Source organism: Sturnus vulgaris, chromosome 1, assembly GCF_052056855.1.
Source record: "Sturnus vulgaris isolate bStuVul1 chromosome 1, bStuVul1.hap1, whole genome shotgun sequence".
Classification (NCBI taxonomy): domain Eukaryota; kingdom Metazoa; phylum Chordata; class Aves; order Passeriformes; family Sturnidae; genus Sturnus; species Sturnus vulgaris.
In genome coordinates, this window is record NC_142243.1 from 110,924,041 (window position 1) to 110,938,373 (window position 14,333).

General features: G+C 40.2%; 1 protein-coding gene across 24 annotated transcripts in view; it reads right to left on the bottom strand.

The window, feature by feature from the left end:
- Positions 1-14,333, bottom strand: part of ZNF521 (zinc finger protein 521) — a 230,098-nt gene that overhangs the window by 214,236 nt on the left and 1,529 nt on the right. The window contains exon 1 of one of the 24 annotated variants that reach the window (XM_088174179.1): positions 13,300-13,402. The exons of 21 other annotated variants lie outside the window; for them this stretch is intronic. The gene's annotated coding sequence lies outside the window, so the exon portion shown is untranslated. Of the gene's footprint in view, positions 1-13,299; positions 13,403-14,333 lie in introns of those variants that run through there. 2 more of the 24 variants (XM_088174218.1, XM_088174213.1) reach the window with 2 other exon arrangements.

The following is a 14,333-nucleotide window of genomic DNA, read 5'->3' on the forward strand; positions in this document are numbered from 1 at the left end:
AGCTTCTTCCTCCAATTTGCAAGGGTATTCCTCACATTAAGTAGGCTACAGCTGGTAGCATCAGATAAGCTTTCGATTAGCACTTAACAACTCTTCACAAACAGATTCTGAAAACTTCAGTGCTATTTCAGCTCTCAGGCCTCTGTTAAACTCAGCTGACTATGAAAGGTAGCTGGACGTTCAGCCAATGTCAACCTCCCTTAAACATTAACTACACTGTTTTCTTTCAGAAGAGGAAGATACCTTTAAAGGGAATCTACACAATCGAATCATTAAATTTTGCTAACCAAAACCCTTTCTCTAGCATGAGCATGGACGTAATTAAAAAAGGAACAAGGATGATATGCAAATAAAAGAGTAGCATATATGCAGTATATCATTAATTCAAACATCAAAATTATTGATACCCTAAGTCCGTAATTGCACACAGAGATGTCACCTTCATTACAGCATATACCACATCCTAGCATAAGGTAAGTTGAATTCTGTCTAATGAAGCCAGAATACCAGTGGAGGAGAGGCCTCAGGAAAGCAGAATAATACATTATCAATCCAGTATGAATAAGTGATGTTACGGCTGAACAGAACTTCTAGATACATGTTGTCACAGAAGCAACAACATTCCTCTTCCCTACAACTACATGTTTATTACCACAGGTCACCTGTTTTGTTAGCTGTAGTAACATTTCTCAATTGACTCCTCTGTTCCTTAAAACAACAAATGATCAATTTCCTACTGCCCATCTTCTCAGGACAACTTCTGAGAAACAAAAACAGAAATCCCAAGTAATAAAATTTCTAAAAAGGACTAGATCACTACAAATATGGCACCACACTTCTTGAGAGCAATTAAAAAAAAATCAGTAAGGGGAAAGAGAGATCCAACATGTCAGTTCTATCTCCCCTTATAAAAGCTGTGGATTGGACAGATACCAGTTTTTAAAATTTTACTAAAAAGAAAAAGTATCCCTAAACTGAAGCTGTATCCACGAGAAAGGTTAAGATGTTTGAGCTATGGTACAGCCACTGTCCATGGCAAACCCTGGTTTCAGTTCAGAGAACATCTCATGCTTAGGCTGCTGACTGTCAACATTAAGACCAACTATTCTATTTTAAAGAAAGAATTAAACAAACAAACAAACAAACAAACAAAAATAAAACATTGCAACAAGTCAAGTAGAACTATCAAGGACAGCCAATGAGGAAAACCTGTGGGAATTTTGATAGAGAGGTCCTAAATGTAGAATTAAGCTCCTGACTGCTCTACAGCAACACCTGCTGATCAATGAGGATTTCACCCCTTTTGCTTAGTCTGTTGGTGGGACTCATGGTTAGACCATAAGGGAGGGAGATTACTTTCTAAAGTTGCTACAAAATATATGCAGATTTTCTAGCTCATTCATATTCTACTGAGTAACCAGGATTCCCCTTCTCTGAAAAGTTAATCTGTAGATTCAGCACCCTAAGGAAGAGCACAAGTCATTTCTGGTTGATGCCTGGAAAAAACTTGTACAGAAAAGGAACGGATAAAATTAGAAATGTGGAAAATTACACTTTCACTGAAAGGGAAGTCTTTTGGAGAACTATGGCTAAGATTTATGGTTTCTGACCTATTACAACCCATAATAAAATAAAAGCAAAAGATAATTGAAAAAAGGCTGTTTTCTTCTAGTCTAGGTAGATTAATAAATTTTGAAAAAGAAAAATAATAACTGCCCCAAATGCCTGAGCCTCTCTTCAGCTTGGTAAACAAAGCAGGAGAAGCTACATATCCCAAAATAAACTATAAAAATAGATTGCTATTGATTTATCCCTTCATAAAACATATTCCTTGAGAGATGTGAAAATAAACCTAATGTAGCAACTAAGACTGTCAGGATAGGAAGTTTAGAATACATATTTTTACCTTGCACTCTACATTTTGTACAATTCAATACTTGATCTATAAAATTCCATTAGCATACGATTAGTAATTCAATTTAAAGCCATCTTTGTACAAAAGCCTTTTTCTTAGGATGGTAACTTTGCCAAGTGCATCTTCAATCTACATGTTTGAATAATTTCTGCAGACAAGTAATAGAGACACTAGCTGTATTAGCATAATCAATACACAATTTACTGAGTTACTGAGACAGAACAGAAATAAAATGTGTGTGCCATTATTTCAGTATCTACAAATTACTGTAATTTCTGGAAGTATCTCTCCGCTTCTCCTCGTGGCCACATAAAAACCAAGAGGACATTCATACTGCCACAATCTACAGGTAGATATTAAGTATGAGCAGACAGATTAATCATATAGCAGAAGGCAAATTTAAGAGCCAGTTGCAGGGGACGTTGAGTATCCTCTAGCTCTATTAAAGTCAATGGATTCTGAAGATGTTTCACACTTTGCAATAACATGCTGTGGAAATACGTCTCCACAAGGGTTCAGTCAGGATACAAAATTGAAATTAAAGAAGTTACAGAGAAGTATTAAATTCAAGATCATGTGTCAATGAATCACCTGCTAGGGCTACACCTTCCTCAGCTTTCTTCTCTCCCTAGGCACCACTGGTGTCTAAGGCTCACCTTTCAAACCCTTCTGGCTGACACATGCCAGCACAGGATTTCACACCTAGCTGTGGCACATGAGAGCAGCAATTCAGTGGGTGATTTCTGGAATTCAGCATGCTTTCAGAATGCTTCATAATGGCCTTTAAAATAACTGGAATTCATAAAAGTTCAGAACAACTAAGGAAGTATTGGTTTCTGACCAGCTTCACCTAGCATCAACTCATGTCTATCAGCTACTAGCCAGATTACCAATTTTACTGTCAAATGTATATACTCCCACTGACTTTAGTGTTAGAAGAATTGGGAAAAGAAATGCATTGGCATATTAACATCTGAAATATCTGCATTCCAGAACTCCATTGAAAATCAGTTCTGTGTGTAGCCACAACTTTACAAAAGTCCAATTAATCATTTGCATATTTATATGGCTGATTTGTTTTCCTTTGTGCTGGGACATAGACTTTTTTCCTATTTCTATTCCTCCCCCAACATTGTAACAATATTCTCTTGACATTGGAAATTATCTTCCTTAAAAGATTCCTGTTATATAAAGCATTCTTTCCTCTTGCATTTGCTTTTTCCAGAAGACAAAGTCCCTCATAGCACTCATAATCTTCACTCCTCTCTTTAGTCTGTCCCAACACTGAGCTTGTTTTTTTTCCCCTAATGTTCTTCTTGTAGAATGACTGAATTAGGAGTTCCCAATTAAACTGCAGTGGTTGGAAAATATTATTCTTATGCTAAATTAAAGTATTTTCCTAGGCAGCACATAAACATAAAAGTAATAAATATACTTAAGTGGAAAGAAATTATGCTTAAGAAATCCTTTGGATATTCTTCCAACCCTTGATCTCAAGGATGACAGTATCCAAATGTGACAGCCTAAATACGTCCAGTTTTACATAACACTCTGTGCAGAAACGGCAGAAGATGCTCCTTCCAGCAGCAGAGGGATAATTCTAAACCCCAAAGAAGGGTAGGGGGAGGGAGGATATCTTTTTCGGGATAGTCAAGGTAATAGATTAATTAATCCTGTCAGAAATTCTAACTTTGCCTCCATAACCATATATCCTTTTAAAAGGTTAAACCACATATACATATACTCATATTTCTGTTGTTAAGTAAACTAAGAGGGTTATATTTTAAAAAGTACTTTTCTCCAAAGAATCTTAGAGCTTTTTATAAACCTCAAGTAAATTTCAGTCATCCCTTAGACTCTCTACCATGCATAGTAACAGATTATAATAGATCTCAGAGTCAAATTGAGGACCAAAGTAAGAATTAGCAAAGCTAGAGGGAGTCAGTTCTTAGTACCAGGGTCAGGACTTTCAGCTTTCTTGCCTGTCTTAGACCGAGTACTCCACCTCCATTCCTGACAATATGCTGTGGGCAGCCAGTCCATTTTGGACTTAGGAGGCTAAGATAAATTTTAACCCCAATTACCAACTTACCAAATTACCAGCACTTAACATGAACACATTCAGAGTTCCCTTCAGTATCCTGAAGCTCTGTATCACCTCAGCTTTCTTGCTCAACTCGACAAATATGAATTCCTGGTGCTTCTACAGACTGTATTTTCAACCATGCTTAGAAAACAGGAAATTCATGTCTACAAAAGTCTAAACTCGGCAAGAGAGAGCAATTGGAATTAAACTGATATATGAATCACAAAACTTCAAAGTAGCCAACATTTCACAAGTCTGAAGACAGGTGATATAAAGAAGGGCTATGAAGACTTACAGTAAAGGTAGATGATCCTTGCCTCTGAAAGTTAAATCATTTATTTATGTGCCTAAAATGGGACACTTAAGTTGAGGACTTTGGGTTGTCTGACACTGTTCCAATACCAAACCGAAATACAGCTGCATGCTTTAGCTCTATTACCTAAACACATACATTTATCTGACTCAATAAAAACCAAACCAAACACCTGCCTCCTTTCAACTGAGATGATCCCTGATTTATCAGAGATCTCCTTCTATTATATACTAGGGTTTCAAAAGTTAATTTTTGATCCCTCAGACTCTGCTCTACTCTAGATGACTTTCTATGATAGAACAGCATCTGGTCTATATCAACAAAGGAGCTTAGAAGCCAAAATACTAGTGAGGGGATGCTGCATCTAAATTGTCAGCAGTTCTGTTAGATGCCACTGAGGTTAGGCAGTACCTGTGGTTTTACCATCTAGGCTTTCTCAGCACTGAAATCAAACTGAAGCTCCACCAGAGATGGATAGTGGGAAATAGAGTGTTCTCCTACCTGCCCTGAGTTTGGATGCAGTCTCATGGGCTGGTTCTTGAGAGTTCATATACCCTTTCCTGGTTGCTATACAACACTGGCAGAAAATGTGTGGGCTGAAATACATCTTCCTTTTCCCCTCTTGCCCACATCCACTGGTTAGATCACTCACCCGGGATGTGGGTGGCACCAGCTGAACTTTCTCCTCTGCCAGAAGGATTTGTACTCGTCATGAGCTTCCTAACAAAGAACACTTACCCTCAGACTTGAAGTGCACTCATTCTTTGCTGTTCAAGCTACCATATTTCATCTACAATATTCACTGAACTAGAAACAAGAAGAATTAGCATGGTATTTTATCCTTGTGGTTGGGGCATCATCACAGGAAATGGGAGAAGTGGATTCCAATTCTAGTTGCACCAAAATAGTTCATCAGAAGTGGCAGAAAATACCTGGAACACTCTTTTTCTTCATGGTACTCAAGCTACTAGAGCCCTGAGCATCATACTCTTTCTCACCTCCTTGTCCAACAAATAATTAGACTTTTGAAAAGGAGAACAGCATTGACAAAAATAACAGGGCAACTCATACCATAACACAATATGCCACTGTGTAATGACTGATGTCCTCTCTGTGAGATACAGATAAAACATCTTTAGACAAAGCACAAAACAACTCCTGCCTCTCACATCCCAGCAGAACACAAATTTTTCCCTCTTAAGTAAAGGAGAGAGGAAGAACAGCAGCACACCACCTCAATTCTTTCTAGCCTGGGAGGAAAGGAATTTTATCTTTATCTCCAAAAGCTGAATCAGGTAAGTGACAGCTATGAGATGCCCTGTTGCACCAAGATGCCTATATCTAGAATAGGGGAGGAGCTAAGACACATTATTATTTCCAAGTTTTTCCTGCTGTCTCATTAAAATAATTTCTACTTAACAGCATTCATAAACGCCTAAGCACCTGTAAACCATATAAAGAATCCAAGAGTTTGGTGCAAGGCAACTATTCCACTAGGCAACTACAAACTAAGCAGAGCAGCATCTAAGCATTAAACATCTTGCAGCATGCAAGCCCTTTTTTAAAAAATTTTTTTCCTAGCCTTAAAGATTTCTGACCTTTCTTCATTGATTTACATTTGCATCTGACAAGCAAGTCTCCTACTCAACAGATTCACCAGAAATTGCAAACCAGATCTCTTCCTGTGCTCCAGCTCTTTATAAGTCACGTAACACAATCCCTTCCCAGTCAGTGGCTGCACGCAGAGACCAACACAAACCCATTTCCTCCTCCCATCTTCAGAGTGAAAACGTTACATCAGGCATGGATCTTGACATCCTGTTGTCCTGGAACCAGTGAATCAGAAAGTTCCTTCCTCACAATTGTATTCTTTGGAGGTGGAAAATAATTAACTTCCCCACCCCCTCCTCCTTCCTACTGCCACTGTCAAAAGTTAGAAAGTCACTTGACTCTGTCTGGAAAAAAAAAACTCCAGCCATCATAATTCAGTGCCAGAGAAAGTTTTTGTTGATCAAAGCATAGCCTGGTCTTCCCAAGGACACTGCCTTACTACATCACATTATCCACTCCAGAAACAGAGCAGGTTTTTTTTTTTTTTTTTGCTTTTAAAGCTTCTTTCAAAAAGTGAATGAATCAATAATGGAAGTTGAACTTGATATGTTACCAAAAGAGGGAACAACAGAAAAAGGAAACTAGAAAATCAATTATCAAGGAAATCATTGCTTGAAATATATTTTTCCAGCAAAACACAACACAAAAATAGTAAGGATACAACAGGTCTCAGGGACTGTGCACAAAAGCCATCTATTTTACAGTCAACCAGGACACTGAGCATCTCTGTGAGAAACTGGAGAGTGGTTTTGCATTCGTGTTAGGTAAGGACAAAATTAATGCTCCAGGTTATTGCCTCTGCATGAGAGAATAAGCTCGCCAAAAATCAGGTTTGGGGCAGAAGGAAAACACTGAGAATCCTCACTATCAACATACCATCAATTTTTCCTCAGGACAAAAAGGTGTTCTGCTTCAGCCAGCTGTCTAACTAAGGACTAGCACTGCCAGATTTGTAAGAAGACTAGCTAGTTACTGATACTGCATTTTTCAAGAACTACAGTAAGCCCATATCACATTAAATAAAGAAGGAGGGGAATGTCACTATATTTAGATAGATAGATAGATAGATAGATAGATAGATAGATAGATAGATAGATAGATAGACATAACTTTAAGAAATCTTGGACTAGAATTCCTACTCTTCCAAAGAAAAATTACACCTAATAGCACCTACATTTAAAAGTGAAAGTATCTGACGAATCACCCACTGAAAAAACACTCTTCTGCCTTACTTCCATGACAAAGAAAACAAAAAACCAAAAAAAAAAAAAAAAAAAAACCACCAAAAAAAAAGGAGGGGGATCACAATGAAAACAGGCACTCAAAATTTCAAGAATTTCATTGGGTTTTAATTGTGCAGAATTTGTAAATAACATGAGTACACATTCTATGGGTTCAACTGTGCAAAGAACAATTGCAGTATGGCATGCACAGCATCACCCTAGCTAAAGGAAAATGTAAAACCCAAACATGCACACCCCAGAAGGACATGTATAACCTAGACCAAATCCTAAAAAGGAGGGGGGAAAATATCTTCTACATCTTTTTTCTTAATAATTACACAGTATAGAGAGGAAAAAATGTGTCTAAAACTAAAGAAACATGAAATGGGGGAAAAAAACCCCCATGACCAGTGTTAACTACTATTCTAAATATGGAAGACAACTGTCCTGGTTCAAAAATTCATTGGAAGAGAGAAATTTTGTGCAGTCTTACAAACGTGTGCACAGAAAAAAATAAAGCAGATTTTTTTGGAAAGTAGGAGGGAGGGCTGAATGAAAATGTTAATTATAACATGTTGTAATAAGGATACCCCCAAGATCAGCCCTATCTTTTTTGCTACAGCATAGTCCCTAGGCATATGGCTAACTACTCCTTGATCATTATCCTGGCTAAAACTAAAGCTACTGAAGTTTAGGAGACTCATATCTAACAGAATTTCTTTCATCTCTAATAATTGCTAAACTAGCATAATTACTCATACTTGAGGTGAAATAGAACCCAAGCCGTCTAATTTTAAAACAAAACAAACCTCACCACCTCTTTTGGTCTTTGCACATCCATCTTTTGTCAGAGCCCCATGCCAAATGTTACATTACAATTTAAAAGTATTTAAAAGCCTCTCTTGTGCCGTCCAACTTTTTATAAAGACAGCAACTGGAAAACTTTAATGCTTTGTAGTAACATTCTGCAAAATGTATTTGAAAACAGACATGTACATTTTCATAGCACCAAATAAAACAGGCCAAATTCTTTGTAGATCTGTGTGTTGTCCCTTCAGGGAAGTATTTATACATATGTACATATATATGTCACTGTTCTGATTTAAGTGAAATAACGCATTTTCCCAGCCCTCAACTGGGACTGATTCTGAGCTCAGGTAGCCCTGCAGAAATCAATGGAAACTGTAAAATATGGTTGTCTTAGGGTATCAGAACTTATACTGTATTTTAATCAATCTAAAAAAAAACCCACCAAATTCCTTATTTTAATTCTTTTACACAGAAAAAAAATGCTGAATCCATATGGTCTACATAAAATGTTGACAGTTTTTCTGGATCTTTCCTTCATGCACAGTTATTCAAAAGGAAGATTTTTTTTCAAAATGCACAAGTTTGAAAATACTGAATCATGTTTCAGAACAAAGAATTGAGAGCTATTAAACCAGCTGTAAATTAGACAGAATGAATTATAGAGCAACATAAAGCCTTTCAAGAGATCTTAGATCATGGTGGATAATGTTATCCTACACATGTTAGATAAGTGACTCCATACTGACAGCTTCCCTTGTTACACAAGTCAACAGCAACTCAGGAAAACAAAATCAAACCAATCCAAACATATCAGCAGCCTTAGTAAACCTCTTAATATTATCTTTGTCACAGGATTTCACCTTTGTGGAAGCTAGCAGTACAGCCAGTAGCTGTTTAGATGTTCACTTCTAATGGTGCCTAACCCCAAGCAGCAGACAACGATGGTCAATATAACTCATGCTGGCCCCAGAAATGACTGGGCAGCATTACTGTAATCTTACAGCTAATCAAGACCATCAATATCACTATGCATTGCCAAAGTCAATGAATATTACTAAGGGTTAGAGATGTTTTTGTTGTTACAGACTTTTTTTAACACATAAAGGCATGCTTTGGCAAGTCCAAAAGAGAGCTCTATAAATAGCCTGCATTATAAAAAGATGCTAATCTTAAATCCTCTTTGTGATTTCTTTTTTTTATTTTTTTCATGTACTCTTTTATGTTTGGTATCTTAATTTTTGCCCTTTTTTGGATGGCCAAATAGAAGCCAGCAATTTACTCATGCATCAAACAGATGTTTTTGCTTTTCAGGCCAAATGGAATCTCATGAATTTTTTGTTCCCTCCCTATATAATGATGATGCCAAAATAACACAGTTCCTGAAAACAGCCCGTTCAGAAAAAGTTCTTTGGACCAATAATACAGAAACTTTAAGTCAAGTGCACAGAAATAATGCCAATACTAATTGCTGTTTTTGTTTATGCTGGATTGATTATAGTCTAATCAGCAGACAATCTCATGACTTTTGAGTCTAGCCCATGCAATTTGGAAGCCAGGGAGGGCTGGGGCTGCAAACAAACATTCAAACAGTTGACAGATACAGAGAAATGTAAAGGCTACTGTTGGAAGGGGATCCGAATGTCAATTTCTCTCTGAACTATTGCTGCTGGTTAGCAACATTTTTCTTTTAATCCATTACTATTCTACCTTCCCTGGTACTACACCACATAACCTGCACCTCTGCATGATCTTTTCATTCGGAATCTATGCTGAGGAAACAGGTTCCATTAAAACACAGATACATTTGCTCAGTCCACCGATATTCTACAGGAATTGAGCTGCAGTTGTAAATTCATTCAGGATGGAAAGATTACCTAGATTTCCTCAAAAACAGGGAGCAACTTCAGGAGACATTCTAAGCTTGGCAATATATTTCAAGATACAAGCCTTCTTTAAGCAGAGCATGGGTATGTAAAATACAACAAAGAAATGCATCCCACTCATCTTTCTAGGAACTAACATTTAGTAATTTTATTTCTGCATGTAGGACACAAAATTGCATTGAGTAAAAATTTACTCTGAAGTAAAACCACAGGTTGTTTGGGTTTTTTTCCCACAAAAAGAAATCAGAGATCAGCACTTTTATTAAACATGTGGAGCTGTACTAGTTTACTTGTGATATCTTATCTAACAACTACCATTTCAGTGATTTTTCATGGGTGACTTTGAACGTAGTAATGAATATTACCTGGCTTTAGCTTAGAGAATCCTGTGTTTGACATTTAATAGAACTATATTTGCATTCAGTTTTGTATAAAGAATACCTAGTTAGCTTTGCAAGTGACTGTATTTTTGTAAGTTTTTTCCTAAACAAACTTTCTTATCAAAAGCCGGTAGTAAGAGTAAAGACAAAAACCTCAAGCACTTCTAAAAGTAAAACCCCATAAACCAGAAAGGAAGGAGGGGGGACAGGCAGTCAGTAACCCAAGTGTGATATCTCCAAAGCATGCCAAGTCACAAAAAAAGATTTACAACTCATAATGGCCAAGTTAAACAAGACACAAGAAGCTGCTCTGCCCCCCTCCCTTGCTTTCTCATCACAGGGGTCTCTACCATAGTTTTACTCAGGGAAAGGCTCTGCCCCTGGAAGGCAGGAGTTTAAGGAGTCATAACAATTGCCCTTCTTTGATGCCCTTCATTTGCACAGTGCCTCTTTTGGGGCTTGTACACGAGTATCGTATCTCCGACTTCTCTTTCCCCACCTGCTTTTCTCCAGCTATTCTCCTTCTCTTCCTCACCAAACACATTAGGCGATTTTGATCAGGTCAATGATACTTAATAGATTTTTTTTTTCCAGAAACTAGCCACGGAAATGGGATAAATTAATCAGTAGAATGAAATATAGGTCAGGACTGATGACTTCGATGCAACTGATCCTTCCCCTGCCTTAAAGTACCCAACAGTTGAACTTTAATTCCTCCTTCCTAAAGTAAAATACGATATTCAAATTACAGTTTTTCAGAAAGTTGTCATTTACTCTCCTTTTGAGACTTTTTTTTTGCCACAAACCTGCGTTGTATTTGTAAGAGACAGTGCTTGTCGTGGAAAATAATTAAATCTTATTTTTCCTCGGAAAGAAGATTCTATTATCCTTAAAGTATAAGGGACTTATCTAACATTAGCCATGTCTATTTTCTTTCCTAGGTCCAAGCCTGAGATGCAATCTTCACCAAGTGCTGGGGGACAGTCAAACCAAAGTTGGCAAGAAACCAAAACCGGGAAAAGGGAAAAAAAATAAATGAAGGATAGAGAGAAATAAATATAAAAAGGGATGTAAACAGAAACCAGGTTAATTGAAAAAAGTGTAGTTTTAAGAAATACAAGAAATTTAGTCATTAACTAGTCCTTAACACCCACCATTTCAGATGAACATTAGTTTCATGCATTCAATATGAAAAACTCAATTGTCATTTTGTTTTAATGTATTTACCTGCCTTGTATCAGTATTCCCCTAAGATATAAGTTTCAAATTAAGTTATCAAAACTGACAGACATATCAAAAATATCTCTTATATCTTCCCCCCAGAAAGGGTTGCTAAGTACATGACAAATTGGAAATGTAATGTGTAACTCCATATTTTATTTAGATGTAAAACAGCGCTCATGAGTTTAAATAACTCATTTACATACATTCAAAGAATAGTTTTTCAAATAAGCTATTTAAAATACTGTTTATTTTTATCTGTAGAACTACATTTTGTACTGACTAAATCAGTAATACTTAAGAAATCAGGAATTTAAATAAGTACTGCATTGGAGGTACTGTTGAAATTCTCCTTGCAACATTACTTAAAGCTTTTGTTTGTTCACTAAAAATGAAGATGTAATAATTGATGGGCAAACTCTTATCCATGGATTTAAATGCTAGCCTATGCAAGCATCTTTCAGCTCCTCAGATGAATCGCATTATTAGCCCTTTCACAAATCTCACAATCGGACTGCTTTCTGAATACTATTAATCCACACAGAAACTGACATGATTCAAGAAAAATAAAACAGGGAAAATGAAAGAGATATTTGAACAAAGGCCACCAAGAATGATAACCTACTCCCCAAAGGTAATTACTGCAGCAATAATTACAGATGATGATTGATTTACTGCCTGGTTTTAGTTGAAATATAGTAAATAAGACTCTGCAAAGAAATCTCTATCATCTCCATCCTGAACATTAAGTGGTTTTCTCAAGTCAGTAGTTTATTGTCAGCAAATCCAAGCTACTCCATCTGAAACATACAATGTTGCTGTTTTCTCATTTTAGGTATTCTCAGGCAACTGGTGCATAAGAAAGGAAAAGCCCATACCTCCACATAAAATGGAAGCTGTATCTTTTGTTTTAAATTAAGTGTTATGTTTACAGGAAACAAAACTTCTCTCTGTAACACATGTAACAAATCACCACGAGTGAAACATGCCCAATGTCTAACAGGAGAACAATTTCCTCTATTTGCCAATTAATTCTGAACCTTTATTCCTTTGCACTTAAATACTTGGAGGTCTAAGACTACCTCTCAGTTAAAGTTTTCCTGCATCTTTTTGCAAATATAGCTAATTGGTCGCTCTCCTACTGGCTCTAAAACTCTTATGCGCACATAAATAAATCCTCCCTGGGAAGCTCTGAATATAAGCGTGCGCCCAAGCAACAGAACTTTCATTGTGGTATCATTTTTAAAAGGTAAAGGGAAGAGCGGCTCGTTTGTTCTTCACGAGATGCCAAACAAAAGCACCACTGAAACTGCACAAACTTCGGTAAACTAGATACAGACGGCAGCAGCAGGTAAAGCAGTAAATTCAAGGCACCCTTTATTCCTTTCTAAAGTATCTGGAGAGTTGAAAAAAAAAAAAAAAAAAAAGAGAAAAGGAAAAGAAAAAAAGAATTGAAGCCTGCTCTAAAGCTCACTGAAGTCAACAAGAAGACTTTGAAAGGGGAACTCCTGGAAAGAGTTGTTTCAAGGGAAGGGAGCGCAGTTTTTTGCCAGGTCCTCCTGTACAAGTCCATAAAAGCAGACCCCGCTCCTGCTTTCTAACTATGAAACTGCGCTGGTTTCCAGGCACTTAACTCCCGGTGCTGGCCAGCCCAGCCGGGAAGGAAGCGAGGCCTGCCGCCCTTCACGGCGCGGCTCGGGTCAGCTCCCCGGCCGGGGCTGGCGGGGCTCTGCGCCCCGGCACCGCCGGCAGCCCCTCGCCAGCCGCTCTCTGCTCCCATGGCCTTTCCCCCTCGCCCCCCTTTCCCCCTTTCATACCCCTACCCCCCAAAAGTAGACAACTTATAGATGTTCTGACCTGACGCCACCCAGGCTTTATTCAACTTCACTGCACTGTACAGACCGGCCCGGGAGGAGCGCGCCCATCCAGAGATGTTTATTTGAGGTGACAGCCACCCTCAGCCGCTTTCCCCGCTCGCCGGCGGGGAGAAGCCCCTGCCCGCCCAGCGGCTCCCGGCTCCTCGGGGGGTGGCCACCGGCTCCTAAGGGGAGCGGGGGGGGCGGCCGAGGGCTGCCCGCTCCTCGGGGGGCGCGGGATGCGCGGGCGGGCGGCAGTCGCTCCGCGCCGCGGCGGGCGGAGGGGCGGCGGCGAGGGGCCCGCCGGAGGAGGAGGGGGCGCCCGGGCCGGGACGAGGCCGGCTCCTCCACAGCCTCACAAGCCGCCCTTTGTCCTCCTCCGGGTCCCGGGCTTTCCCCCCGCCTCCTCCGGGGGTCCGGGACGAGTCCCTGCGACTTGGGGCTAGCGGGGTGCGCTCCCCCCGCCACCACCCCCGCACCCCCTCCCGCGCCCCTTAACTATGTATTTAGGCGCGGGCTTATTTATTTAACCCCCCCGCTGCCGCCCCTCACACATGTCCCCCCGGGCGGCGAGGGGCCGCTTCACGTGACAGCCGGCGCCACATTCCTGCACAGCCCCAACTCCGGCCCCGCGCCGGGAACTTCGGCCGCCCCACCCCCGCCCGCCGCCCCGAAACTTCCCTCGCCCGCCCGCCGGGACCGGAGCGGAGCGGGGCCGGGAGCCGAGCGGGGCGGGAAGGAGGGGGTTGCGGGGAGGAAGCCCGCAACTTGTGTATCGTTTATTTTAAAAAGCAGCGCTGCTGGCGGGGCGGGCGGCTGCGGTGCCGCTGCCCGCGCCCGCGGAGGGAGGGATGGAGGGATGGATGGAGGGACGGAGGGAGGCGGGCCGGGCCAAGCCGCGGGGCTGCCGCAGCGGGCTGTCACCGCGTCGCCCGGCGGCAACTTTTCCAGCGCGGCGAGTTTGGGTCGCGCCGGCCGTTTGGGGTCGGGGTGTCCCCCAGCATCCCCCCACACACACCCTCCCCATCTCAATTG